This window comes from Cheilinus undulatus, linkage group 11 (genome assembly GCF_018320785.1).
Source record: "Cheilinus undulatus linkage group 11, ASM1832078v1, whole genome shotgun sequence".
NCBI classification, from domain to species: domain Eukaryota; kingdom Metazoa; phylum Chordata; class Actinopteri; order Labriformes; family Labridae; genus Cheilinus; species Cheilinus undulatus.
The window spans coordinates 22,892,824-22,904,921 of NC_054875.1; positions in this window are offsets into that span (position 1 = coordinate 22,892,824).

Here is a 12,098-nt window from a genome sequence, read left to right on the forward strand (position 1 = left end):
TCTCTGCCTCTTTTTTAGAGGAGCTTCAAAAGATGGCTTTAGTAACCAGTGGGTCATGTTAATCAGACTTTGTCTTCATCATACAGTCTGTGCTTAAGACACTTTTACCACCTTCCTTTTCACCTAACTAATACTGTGTTGTTTCTGTAAGACAGCATTTTTTTTTATTTTTTTGTTTTGGTCACTGTTTTTGTAACCATGTGCCTTGACATTTTTTTTTACTTTATATTATCTAGAGCAGTGGTTTTCAAACTGTTTTTGCCCAAGGCACACCAAAGAGCAAGCTGATGTCTCAAGGCACACCATAATAATGTCCTTGCAAACTAGCCTTTTTAGCATGTGTAACAAGGAGCAACATGTCCCAGTCCCAACTGCATGCAATGTGAGCAAGTGCCAGCTACATCAGTTTGATTACAGAGTTTCCTTTTGTAGCATCCTGACACTCTGCAAGTGATACACTGCAGTTCCCCATGTTTATCCCAGTCACCCTGTTCATATTTTCTCTCTGTCCCTCCTATTAAGATGGAAAAGTAACAAGGGAAGAGGTTGCAAAAGGATGACAAGACACCAGGAGTATCCCACCAGAGGATATTCTTAATTTTCTTCCACTTTACTCACTCCCGAAACTTGTTAGCTTGTTTTACAAAGAGGAGTGTGTTGCATGGATATTCTCCATACCCATTTATGAATTTTTATTGTCTTACCTGCGCTAACATGGAGATAAAACTATGTGGCTCACAGCTGTTAGAGGCACCATACCTCCGATTTTCTAAGTAAAAGCATGAGATATCATATTTTTACATGTAAATTTACATTTGTATATTTAACAGATAACAGATGGACAGTGAGCATGTAATGCTATATGATGCAATGCAATGTGTAATGTTTGCATGCAGTAAGAACATAGGCTATAGTCTCTTTAGTTTTTGTATAGTTGTAGTACTTATGTAAAGTCAGACGAATTTTCAAAGCACACCTAGACTTGTATCAAGGCACACCAGTGTGCCACGGCACACCATTTGAAAACCACTGATCTAGAGTATATATTAAGAACTACCTTTCATGTTGTGTAGGAAAACAGCTGCAAATAAATTGTATTACCGTCATTAAGATGCTGGATGCAGAAATCTGCTACAGGGAGAGAGAATTTATTGCTGCAGTCCTTTTTTGAGCTACAAGCAGTGACGGTTGACGTGTTATCTCTTGAAGCAAAAATAGAATTCCTTTAAAAGCCTGCCACTAGACTTTTTTCTGTAGGAAGTCAGACGATTCATCATTCAAACATCTCAGACATCAGCAGAAACCTCATCCTAACAGATAATACTGTAGCTTAAAAATGCTGACATTAACAGCATCTCTTTATTGATCCTTAATCAAACAAGGAGAGCTTGTTTCACAAATGAGGGCTGTTCAGAGATTTTTTTTCATTTATATTCTATATAAGGATTGTTTAAAAGGACCGTGTGCAAATGTCAAATGCCTCATTCTTCTACTAGTGCACTGAAGTTGCATATAGCATGCGTGTGTCTGTGTCAAAAGGGCTAGACCTTTATCTGCAGGATTACCTCACAAGCATGTGATGTAAGAGTTGTGCATGCACTGCCCTTGAACACTCATTATCATAACCTAATGATTATGTTTCTGCTTTAAAAAAGGTAGAAATCTGAACGTTAATTTCCTGGCAACAAAATTATCAAACTGTGAAATGAGTTTTTCTTGCTCACACCAGCCCCTTTAACAGTGATTGTTTTCTTTTGCATTGTAAAGGTCATGGCTCAGACAAAACACACAGGGTTGGAGTACCCAGTATATAATGGAAACACTGGTCCACCTCATCCGGCCTTCCAGTACAGCGGATCTGCTGCTGCACAGGAACAGCAAGTAGTCAGACAGCAAAGACTTACCGCTACCTCATAGATCAATGTGCATCCATCCTTAGCATGCATAATGGAAACCCACTGGGTCTTGTTGGTGCTAATGGGACTGAAGCAATTTTCCCTGATAAAAACAACAAAACAATTATGTTGGAGTTGCTCTTCATGTTCATGTGAATCCTGTAAAAAAACCAAACAAACCTTAACAGTTAATCGCGATGAGTCAAATTGACTTTTTGAAAATATGCGAGTGGAGCAAAGCTGAAGAGAACTGAAGGAGATATTTTGGCTTTGAGCTGTGCTGTAAATGACTGAGGGCAGCTGTGATGGGTGGGCAAAATTAGACAAGCTGCTGCTGATTGTGGTGACTTTAAGAGGTCTGATTTAAGAATAGAAGTCACAATTGTTCAAAACTGCTAGAACTTAGAAGAGGCCAGCAGGGAGTCAAGCAGGGAAAATACATACTCTTTATAGATGAAAGTATTTGGCCACCTGACCACTACACCAACAGGGACTGCAATGATATTGTACTCAAATACATGTACTTTAATATGGAATTGGCCCCCTTTTGCAGCAACAACAGCCTTCACTCCTGGAGGGCTCGTCACATGGTTTTGGAGTATTCTTGTGGGAATTTGAGCCCATTCATCCTATAGAGCGTTTACGTGGTACTGATGTTGGACAAAGAGGCCTGGCTCTGCTCTGGGTCATCTCAAAGCTGCTCAGTGGGGTTGAGGTCAAGGCTCTGTGAAGACCAGACAAGTTCTTCCATACTGAACTCATCAATCCATGACTTTATAGTCCTAAAACTGTGTTATTGCAAAGTTGGCATACCTCACAGCATCAGGCTTGAAGTCAGTGAGCTCTTCAGAATGACAATCTTTTGCAAATGGATGCATTGCTAGGTGGTTGATTTTATACACCTGTGGCAACAAGTCTGATGGAAATGCCTGAATTCAATAATAAACAGGTGTGGCCAAATACTTTTGTTGATATAGGGTACATGCTTTCTGGTAAGCAGATGGAAAACTCCCCGTAGTGACATGACACGCACTGACTGGACACCATTAACAGACAGTTACGATCAGCAGGGTCCATCTGTTTTGTCTAGTTTTGCATTTATTGATCATAACACTCTGCAGCAATAAACTTTTTACCATCCTAATAGATCTGGAGCTTTTAAGAAAACATTCAGGGCTTAAGCCAGGTAAACCACCCCCTGGGAGCATGTACAAAGAAAAGCAAGCACGGTGTGCCAAGGCAACCTCATGCCACTGATAAAAATGTATTTTTTTCTGTCAAAATCACTTTAATTTTTGCAGGTAGGATGTCATTCAGGTCAATGATGTTATTTGGATTCAAACCCTATTTTTTAAAGCCAGATATTAAAAAGCTTTTAATTATTTGAATGAAATGCAGCTTACATGTCTAAGGTGCACAAAAAGGAACACAGCCCTTTATCTACTAATAGTAAAGGTAAGAATAGTAAACTAGATATACTATAATACCAGACACTGAGAGTCCAGTGATTAGTCAAGAAGAAAAGCTGGGTTTGTTTCTGTGGTGGTGCGATTCGTAGAAATCCCTTAAGCAAGGGATAACCATGAGGGCCAATGACCTTGACCTTTGATCTCCAAATTGTAATTAGGCTGAGTGGACATTTGTGCAGAGTTTGAAAAAAAAGCATTCTTCAGATACTTTTACAAATATAACCAAATGTGCCACTTACAGATGTACTGAACACTGGAAAACATCTGGCCTCAGCTGTCGCCAGCATGGAGGAATAAGAGTCATTAAGATCCTTTAAAAGTGCCAATTTAGCACCCTTAGATTGAAAAAAAAAATCAAATTATATCATTTTGTGTGAAGAGATGATATTTCCAATAAGCACCCTTTTACAGAATATTAAAACTTAAATAACATGTAAGTTATGCCACCAGTTTGGGCTTTTTTAAATAATACAGTATGCATACATAGAACAGTGCAGTCATATTTAATGCTGTGACCAAAGGATTCTCTCTTAACAACCAAACATAATACACTAAAACCTGACGGACCCATGAAAGTCCTCTTCAGACAGTGGACTCTGCCATCTCATAATGACTATCTGCAGCTACTGAAGCCAGGAGGGCAATACAGGACTTAAAGAAACAAAGCTCATATCATGTTTCTATAATGACTAAAATGACTATGAGCAAAAGGTTTTCACCCGGACTTCAGTGACCATTTCATCTGCAGCATGTCACGTATCTGAGCCCCCTAAGGACTAAGTCAAACTCCTTGAATATGAAAATGTACTTGGCGTTAAAAAACTGTTTCCTGATTTGATTCTGCAGACGATTAGGATGTATTGGTTCTGTGTTTGCTGTGTGGGTATCCTTTTCTTTCATGTTACTTTCCTTCACCACAGCAGGTGCTGCTATGCAATTAAAAAAGTGCATAGAATAAGTCTTTGTTACACTTCTCTAAAAACCTCGTTCTACCACAGCTAGCTCTGCTAGACATCATGTTAATCTAGTTTTTATAACCCCTGAAGCTGTAATGACCGAGCAATGCATATTCACTGAAATCTAAAATAAACAGTAGGCTGTAAAACCCAGTGATGGATAACATCATTCCTATGCTTATACTAAACCTACAGGATGCAGTGGTGCTTGTTTATTCATGGATGAATGTCTAATGGACCTGAGTGATTAAAGGCCACTGCTCACTGACTCATGCTCCTCTGCCGCTACCTCAGCCAGCACTGTGGGGACTGAAGTGCTAAAACTATGCTGCCCTGAATGAGGAGGAGCTTAAAATGTTGTGTCTTCATACAGCTTTTGGCTAGAAAGGTTTTGTAATCCAGCAGGTGTCATTGCATCCAGAAATCTTTTTGCAGTCTTTTGCATCTTTTAAATGTTTGCATTATTTTCTTCATGTCACATTAAGAGTGGGGTGCAGGTAGCCTGGTCAATCTGTCTGCATGCCACATCACAGAGGCTGTTGTCCTTTAAGCAGGTGGTTCAGGTTCAAAGTTAGTATGTGGCTCCTTTCCTGCATGTCATTCCACACTCTCTCTCTTTCCAGTTCTGAGACTCTGCCCACAATCCTGTCCGTCAAATTAAGGCATAAGAAACAGCTATAGGAGTTGTTGACAAACTGTCAAACCGTTTCACCAGTTTTAAAAAATGATATGTTTCAAAGTTACCTGAACCATGTAGAAAATGTCTGAGGAAATGTCTAGAGGAAGATGAGAGACACCAGACTCAACAGTACAGACGAGCTGAAGGCTGCTATCAGAGCAACCTGGGCTTCATAACAGCCCAGCAGTGCCACAGACTGATTGGCAAGGCAACCCATAAGGGGGGGAACAGCCCTAAAAGTTAAAAAAGTAAAAAAAAGCTAAAAGTAGCTAAAAAACACACAAATTGGGTTAAAATTGGTAGGTAGAGCCAAAAGGGATAAAGCAGCATGGGTTAAGAAAGACAAGAAGTGGCAAAAATAGGCAGTAAAAATTGTGAAAAGCAGTGGCATTGTGGCAAAAATGGGTTAAAAATTGTAAAAATTGGCCAATAGTGGTAAAAAATAGCTTCAAAGTTACAAAAAATGGCTAAAAGTCATGAAAAGGGCAGTAAAAATGCTTAAAAAGTGGTTGATTAAAGGGGATAGGAAAATTGGAGGCTAATGCGGTGGAAAGGGTTTAAAGTAGCAAAAATTGGCTAAAAGTAAATAAAAATGTGGCAAATGGGTTGAAACAGTGATAAGAAGTGGTTAAAAAGTGGCATAAATAAATGATTTGAACATCAGAACCCAAAAACAATAGTGTGGATGCTTATTCAGCACCCCCTCTAATAATAACTAGCATCAATGCTACTGATGCAACACACGTGCATCATCAACTAGAATGGCCATCTGAGGCAGCAGACCCACGCCTAAGCAGCGCCACCGAGGAACTCACGCTCACATTGATTACTATGGTGTTCAAAATTTCGAAGTCCGAGAAAAACCGAACCGTTACGTGGATCATCACCAAAATCTAATCGATTCTTCCCTGTAACTATCCCAATATCCCCTGAAAGTTTGGTGAAGATCCAACTTTCTGTTCTCAAGTTACACATACAAACAACAACAACAAAAAAATGAACAAACAAAGATATGGAACCCTTTACATAACCCCCTGCCGATTTCATCAGTGTGGGTAATAAATCACAACTGGGGAGGGCCCATTACCTGGGTTTGTCAGGGGCTTGGCCAAATCTGTGGGTAGGGCTACTGATTGGCTCCATGCTACATCACATTAATAAAGTAATCTGTGCAAAAAGAGCTCCAACCAATTACAGAGTGCATAAATGAGCATGATTTTCTAGAAGGTAAACATTTCTGTTTGCTAATCATTATTCTGAGCTGATGTTTTTTGAAATTTTAATATTTTGAGATTGTGTTTTTTTTTTTTGTGAGCTGCAAGCCGCAATCATCAACATTAAAACCCACAAAAAGTCTTGAAATATTTCTCTTTGCATGAGATGTATCTAGAATATATTAAAGTTTCACTTCCTGAATTAAATCAAGGAAAAATTAACCTTTTCATGATATTCTAATCTTTTGAGATGCACTCGTATACTTTATACTTACTGCCCGATACAGCACAGTCTATTGCAGCTGCTGTGCCTCAAATGCACTTCTACCAGCCACTGGTGTTAATCATACTTTATACTATCTTCTACTATATCAGGGAGTGTTTTATGCGGTTCAGTCCAACACATCTGCCAACCACATTAATCAAACTGCAGACTACATTCATAATAAGCTCATAAACAAACATTTTTTTGGAAAGTGTCACTGAAATGAAATGTTTATGATTTAGTGAAAGTAGGATTTATGGCCAGACTGGGCAGCTGAACTCTATCAGAGTTTGCTCTGTCTGTGGGGTACTAAATGTACTGTTAGCCTGATAGAGACTGTTGTGATGATTCTTGTTGATTCACTGTGATATTGCACCCTCTACTGGCAATAAATGTATCAGCAAAAATCATAATAATTAAAAATATGTATTCACAGATGAACATGCACATGGATGACTAAGGTTTTAATAAAGTTAGCTTCCTTTTTATGGTTAAAGTGTGCACTGGCAAAGGATAGAGTAGCCAGTGCAAGACCTGCCTGCAGTGATATTCTAAAATATGTTTACCTTTATCATATTGTTCTGCTGGACCAGGTTTGTTAAGGCTTTTGTTCTACCAGATAAGTAGATGACAAATATTGATTATCCATTTTCCACAGGTTTACACAAGCATGTCTCAGAACGATTAGCATGCTAATCTCCTCTCCTCCTTCCATCTCATCTCCGGCTGTCGAGGCAGACTGCTCAGACCTCTGCTGCCGAGGGAGGGAGAGAGCGAGGGGGCTTTAACGCCATCTGGGCTACAGCAGGGAGTGGCAGCCACGGCACCAGACACACATTTGACTCTTGTGTACCGTCAGGAGGAATGAAAGCCTCTTTTGAGAGGTCTGCTGAGCTAAAGATTGTGGATAATGAGAGAAAGGACAAAGAAAAAATAGGAAAAAACTCCATGAATGTAAGAAGAAATGGCATGCAAGTGTGGTCTTAATATTCATCAAAGGCATTACAACAAAAAAAGATGTTTGATATGTTGTTCAGAAACTGCTGGGGTCTGTAGAGTACGGAGCCATGCTTGAGGATCTGTTGTGAATTATTCTGGGATGACAGGACGCTGTATCTCAAAAACAGGGCCATGTTTACTTAAAGAAGCTGCAGAAAAAATGAAAAATCTTCAGAGAGAGTCTGAAAAGCTTGGATTTGTGAGCACAAAGAGAAGCAAAGTGGGGTTTTATTCATTAAAACCTCCATAAACAACAACAATATTCTCGTTTTTTCCTGTAATAGATCATGATTCATTAGTCTAAATGATTGCTAAATAAGCATCAAGTTCATATGCATAGGTTAATGCAGCAAAACTCACTATATTGTATGTGGATTTCTTGTGTGCCTGAGCTAAGGGTCTGTCTACCCACCCTGCCTTCCTCTCCCGCCTGACTCCGTCCTCATGTTGAGATTCATGTCTTCTTCAGTAACAAGGCCAGCAGTCAGTGTGATAAATTCTGCTGTTGTTCAGACGCCCTCATACTGCATCTGGCTGGATGCCAGCTCTATCAGCAGACGGCTCTGTCCTTACACCTCCTCCTATCTCTCTCTCTCTCTCTCCTGGAGAACAAACGACATCATCTCTGTCGTCGCTCTGTGGCCGCCATCGATTATCTCTGCACCCTCCCTCACCGCTCACGCTCATTTAATTTCTTGTTTGCTCCACACCCTGTTTCATTATCGATCGAATGCAGGGTGACAAAAGCCTGATGTCTCTTTTGCAGTGTCCTCATATGGCTGGAGAGAGTTTCAGTGGTTCAAAGCAGAGAAAATAACAGCAGGAACTGTCCCTTCTACTTAAAAATCCATGTTGTGATGGTGCAAATGATTCAGCCAGAGTGTCACTTTTGAAGATGCTTAATTCTGGGGTCAGCAGCATGTTGCCTGAGTTAAAATCAGCCACCGCAGCCATGAAAGCCGGCAACAGTCTGCCATTAAAACCATAAACAACAGAGTAAAAGGTGAAATGACCTGGTCATAAAACGTGGCTAGTCTCTGGGTTTGATGTACAGTTCTGGGCTCTTTAAAAACTGCCTTTGCTCTGAGCTGCACAGCCATTAGTGGGAATGATTATCGCCATATATTTTGACCTGTACTCGCCTACTGAAGTCTTAGGTAATAGCAGCACCAAGGCCTTGTTCCTGACAGTAGGGAAAACAAATGATTATCATAAGAGGGGAAAGGTAATTGGCCATAATTCACAAGGCCTACAAAAGAGTTTGTGGCTGAAATCAAAGCTGGTTTCTATGTGGTGAAGGTGCCTGTTTGACAGGCTGTTTGTCTAGCTGCATAAAGTTATTACAACCTGTGGTCAACATCTATGTGCTAGCTTTAGGAGGAAGATAATCTGCATGAATTTCATCAGTCACTACAAAACATATCCAGGGTTCAGGACAAATATAAGGTTTATTTGATACTTTAAGAGATATAGTACAGGAATTTCAAATATGCATTTAAAGAGCCTGTCATAAGCTTTCTGGATGTGTTCGACCACTGTGGTTAATACGGGATGATTTTTCTCTTGTCCTGTACGTGTTGTACTGGTGTTTTCAGATAAAACAATTGGTCTTTCTTTGGTAAAAGGTCTAACATGCAACTTCCAATGAATATGGCATGAAAAATGTCAAAAGAGGCTGTTTCAGCAGCAGATTACTGCTTTTCCTGACGCCTACAACAGTGCAGTTCTTTTTACAGCAATAATAATAATAATAATACAGAGACAGACAGTGCTGTCATTGATCTTCTCATTTGTTTTTTTGATCATACCAAATCATCAGAGTTTATTTCAGACTGTTTCATTACCTTCTAATGGTGCACAACCATCTTCCTTATCTGAAACTGATTGTTTTCACTATCTTAGTGCACTACTTTTGATATTTTCAATCTTCACGTGCTGTCATAATCTGACATAACATTTAATAGGTTTAAGACCTTTTTAAAGACCCCCTTCATGTGTTCTAAGACCCCATCCATCCCCAATTTCTAACTGGTTACACTTGTGACACAGTTACATGCAGTTTTGTGCAGATTGTAAAATAAAAGTGAGATGACAGTCATGAAAATGCAGACTGTATTTGTTATGGTAGTATGTGAATAAAGCTATCTTTGAGATGCTAGCAGTGCTAACATTAATAGACAGTGCTAATATTACACAAGGCCAGAACTTCACTGCAAAGCTGCTTCTTATAAGAAAATCCTGTAAAAAATTTACAAGTATCGGCTCCAGCCTCTGCCCTTAACACATTCTCCTCCACTTCTAAGAAAATGTACATTCACTGATCACTTACATGCACACATCACTTGATCATATAGTTAACTTGCTGGCTAAAGACACAGCAGAGCTTTAAGGATGCACTGATAGCTCAACGGGTCAGACAAAAAACAAACAGATCTAGAGTCCAATCAGAATCTCTCTCGTGCTTAAAACTAAATGTAAAACAAAAGCAAAAAAATAGCCTACTACCTGTTTTGATAAACACAAAAAATGAAGTTCTGGGCTTGCATTTAAGGCTTTTAATATGTATTAGTTCTTGCTTAACTGATTTAATACTTTTTAAGACCCTGCATAAATGTTAAATGTATAATTACAAAGATTTATACAAGTTGTAAGGTAAAGTGAGTTTATTTTTCATCAAGGAGACTAAACTGAGACTAAAATGTTTGTGCTGGACTGTTGGGAATTCAAAATCCATGATATTTCTGCACTGTGCATGAAAGGTATGCCAGTACTCTCACCGGTGTATTTCCTATCAGTTTAAAGATTGATAGTGCATTAATAGGAGTGCTTAGCAGTGATATCAAACTTACAATACAGCACAGCTGGAGCGAGGCAGTGGCTGCAGGGCTTTAGCTCTGAATGTTTTCTCAGATGTCCCGTATCTTTTAGGTTGGTAAAAAAATAGTTTTCTGCTGAGTGTTATGATGGATAAATGCAAAGAGAAAAAGATGATAAACAAATTAACCTTGCCGGTCACAACACAAAAAAACAACTCTTGTAGCTGAATTGATGATGTTTTTTAATAACACATAAAACCTAGCATAAACTGGGGTGTCAAAATCCCAGTGTTTAACATTTCAGAGTTGATTTTGTCCTGAAAGTGAAATGTTAACTGCCTTCTGAGGGAAATGTCTATTCAGTGTTAGTACAGTCTGTTGATTGATCTAAGCTCAGACCACTGTCATATTAAATCTTGGGGGGGGGGGCAGTGTTTTTAGATGTGTTTTAGATGTTTTATAGATGTAATTCTATGTGTTTAGGTGTTGTCTGTTGTCCAGTGATCACCTCTGGGATTCCTTTTCACCAGTTTCTGGTGGATCATTGATGGCAGTCAATTCTGCACCCTGAGTTAAATTCTTCCCTGAGTTAGTCACTTCCCATCTGTGGAAAGTGGTGATCTTCAGTAAATGGTGGTATACTGATTTTCATCAAAGGGTGTTTCCTAGCTCTGCATTTTTGTCTATGTTCTATCCTTGTCAATTATTAAAATGGTAAATACTTCAAATTTACACCTAGGACTAAAGGAAATAACACAATGTTGTATTAAAGTACACTTTAATGTGTAAAAAAAAACCCAAACAAAACACTGCGAGTGTTAAAAACGAACACTACCAGAGAGTAACAATATTAACATTTTCCAATAAGTAAATTTAACTTTGAATCTGTGAGAATTATGTCAGAAATAGTGTTAAATTTGATACTATGGGAGTTGAATTAACACTGATGGTTTTGCTGTGATACACACACAAGAGTACTACTTGACACTAAATCCAAACTTTTTTCTGTATTTTCATAGATAAATCCAACAACTTGATATTTTTGTTCTTTTTTAAGTGCCAGTTTTAAGCTTTCATACTTAATTTATCTACCTGTGTTATATAATGCTAAAAATTACAGTTTCTACCTTTTAAAGAGGAAGAAATAGACGTTATTGATGATTGGTGTATTGGGTTCAAAAGGATTAGGACACTTTGAGAGCATAAATGATGTTGGCTCTAAAGGATGGGGCACTTTTATTTTTGCCTAAATGATGTGGATTTGTTGGCAATCAAAATCTCTGCATTTGTTTTTTAAAATTGTATAAAAACAGTGCATATCTGCCTGATTCAAGGTAGCATGTGTCTGGATCTTCCTAAATTGGGCTGATCCCCAGATATTTTACTCCCCTTGCTCTATCCCTGAAATATGGCTAATTAGATTAAATCAGAGGGAAGACATTTCATTTCGTAAAGACTAAAATGAAAGGGCTGTTATTAACTAAAAACATGACTAAACTTTTTTTTATTTTGCTGAACAAAACTAAACTATTAAGGTTAAAAATGACTAAAATGTCACCAAAGCTAATGAGAATTTTAATCTAAAGACTAAGATCAAAATTACATTTAGAATAGCTGCTAAGACTAACAATCAAAAAAGGCGGCTATAAAGTCAAGACACAACACTGTGCATGATGTGACAATTAATCACCACTAGATGGTGTCATTAATGTCACTGTGTGACAGGATGTGACATAATGGTGATGAATGGCTGGCTCAAAGCTTCAAAGTTACTCCATATTACAAACATCAGTCTGTTGTCTCAC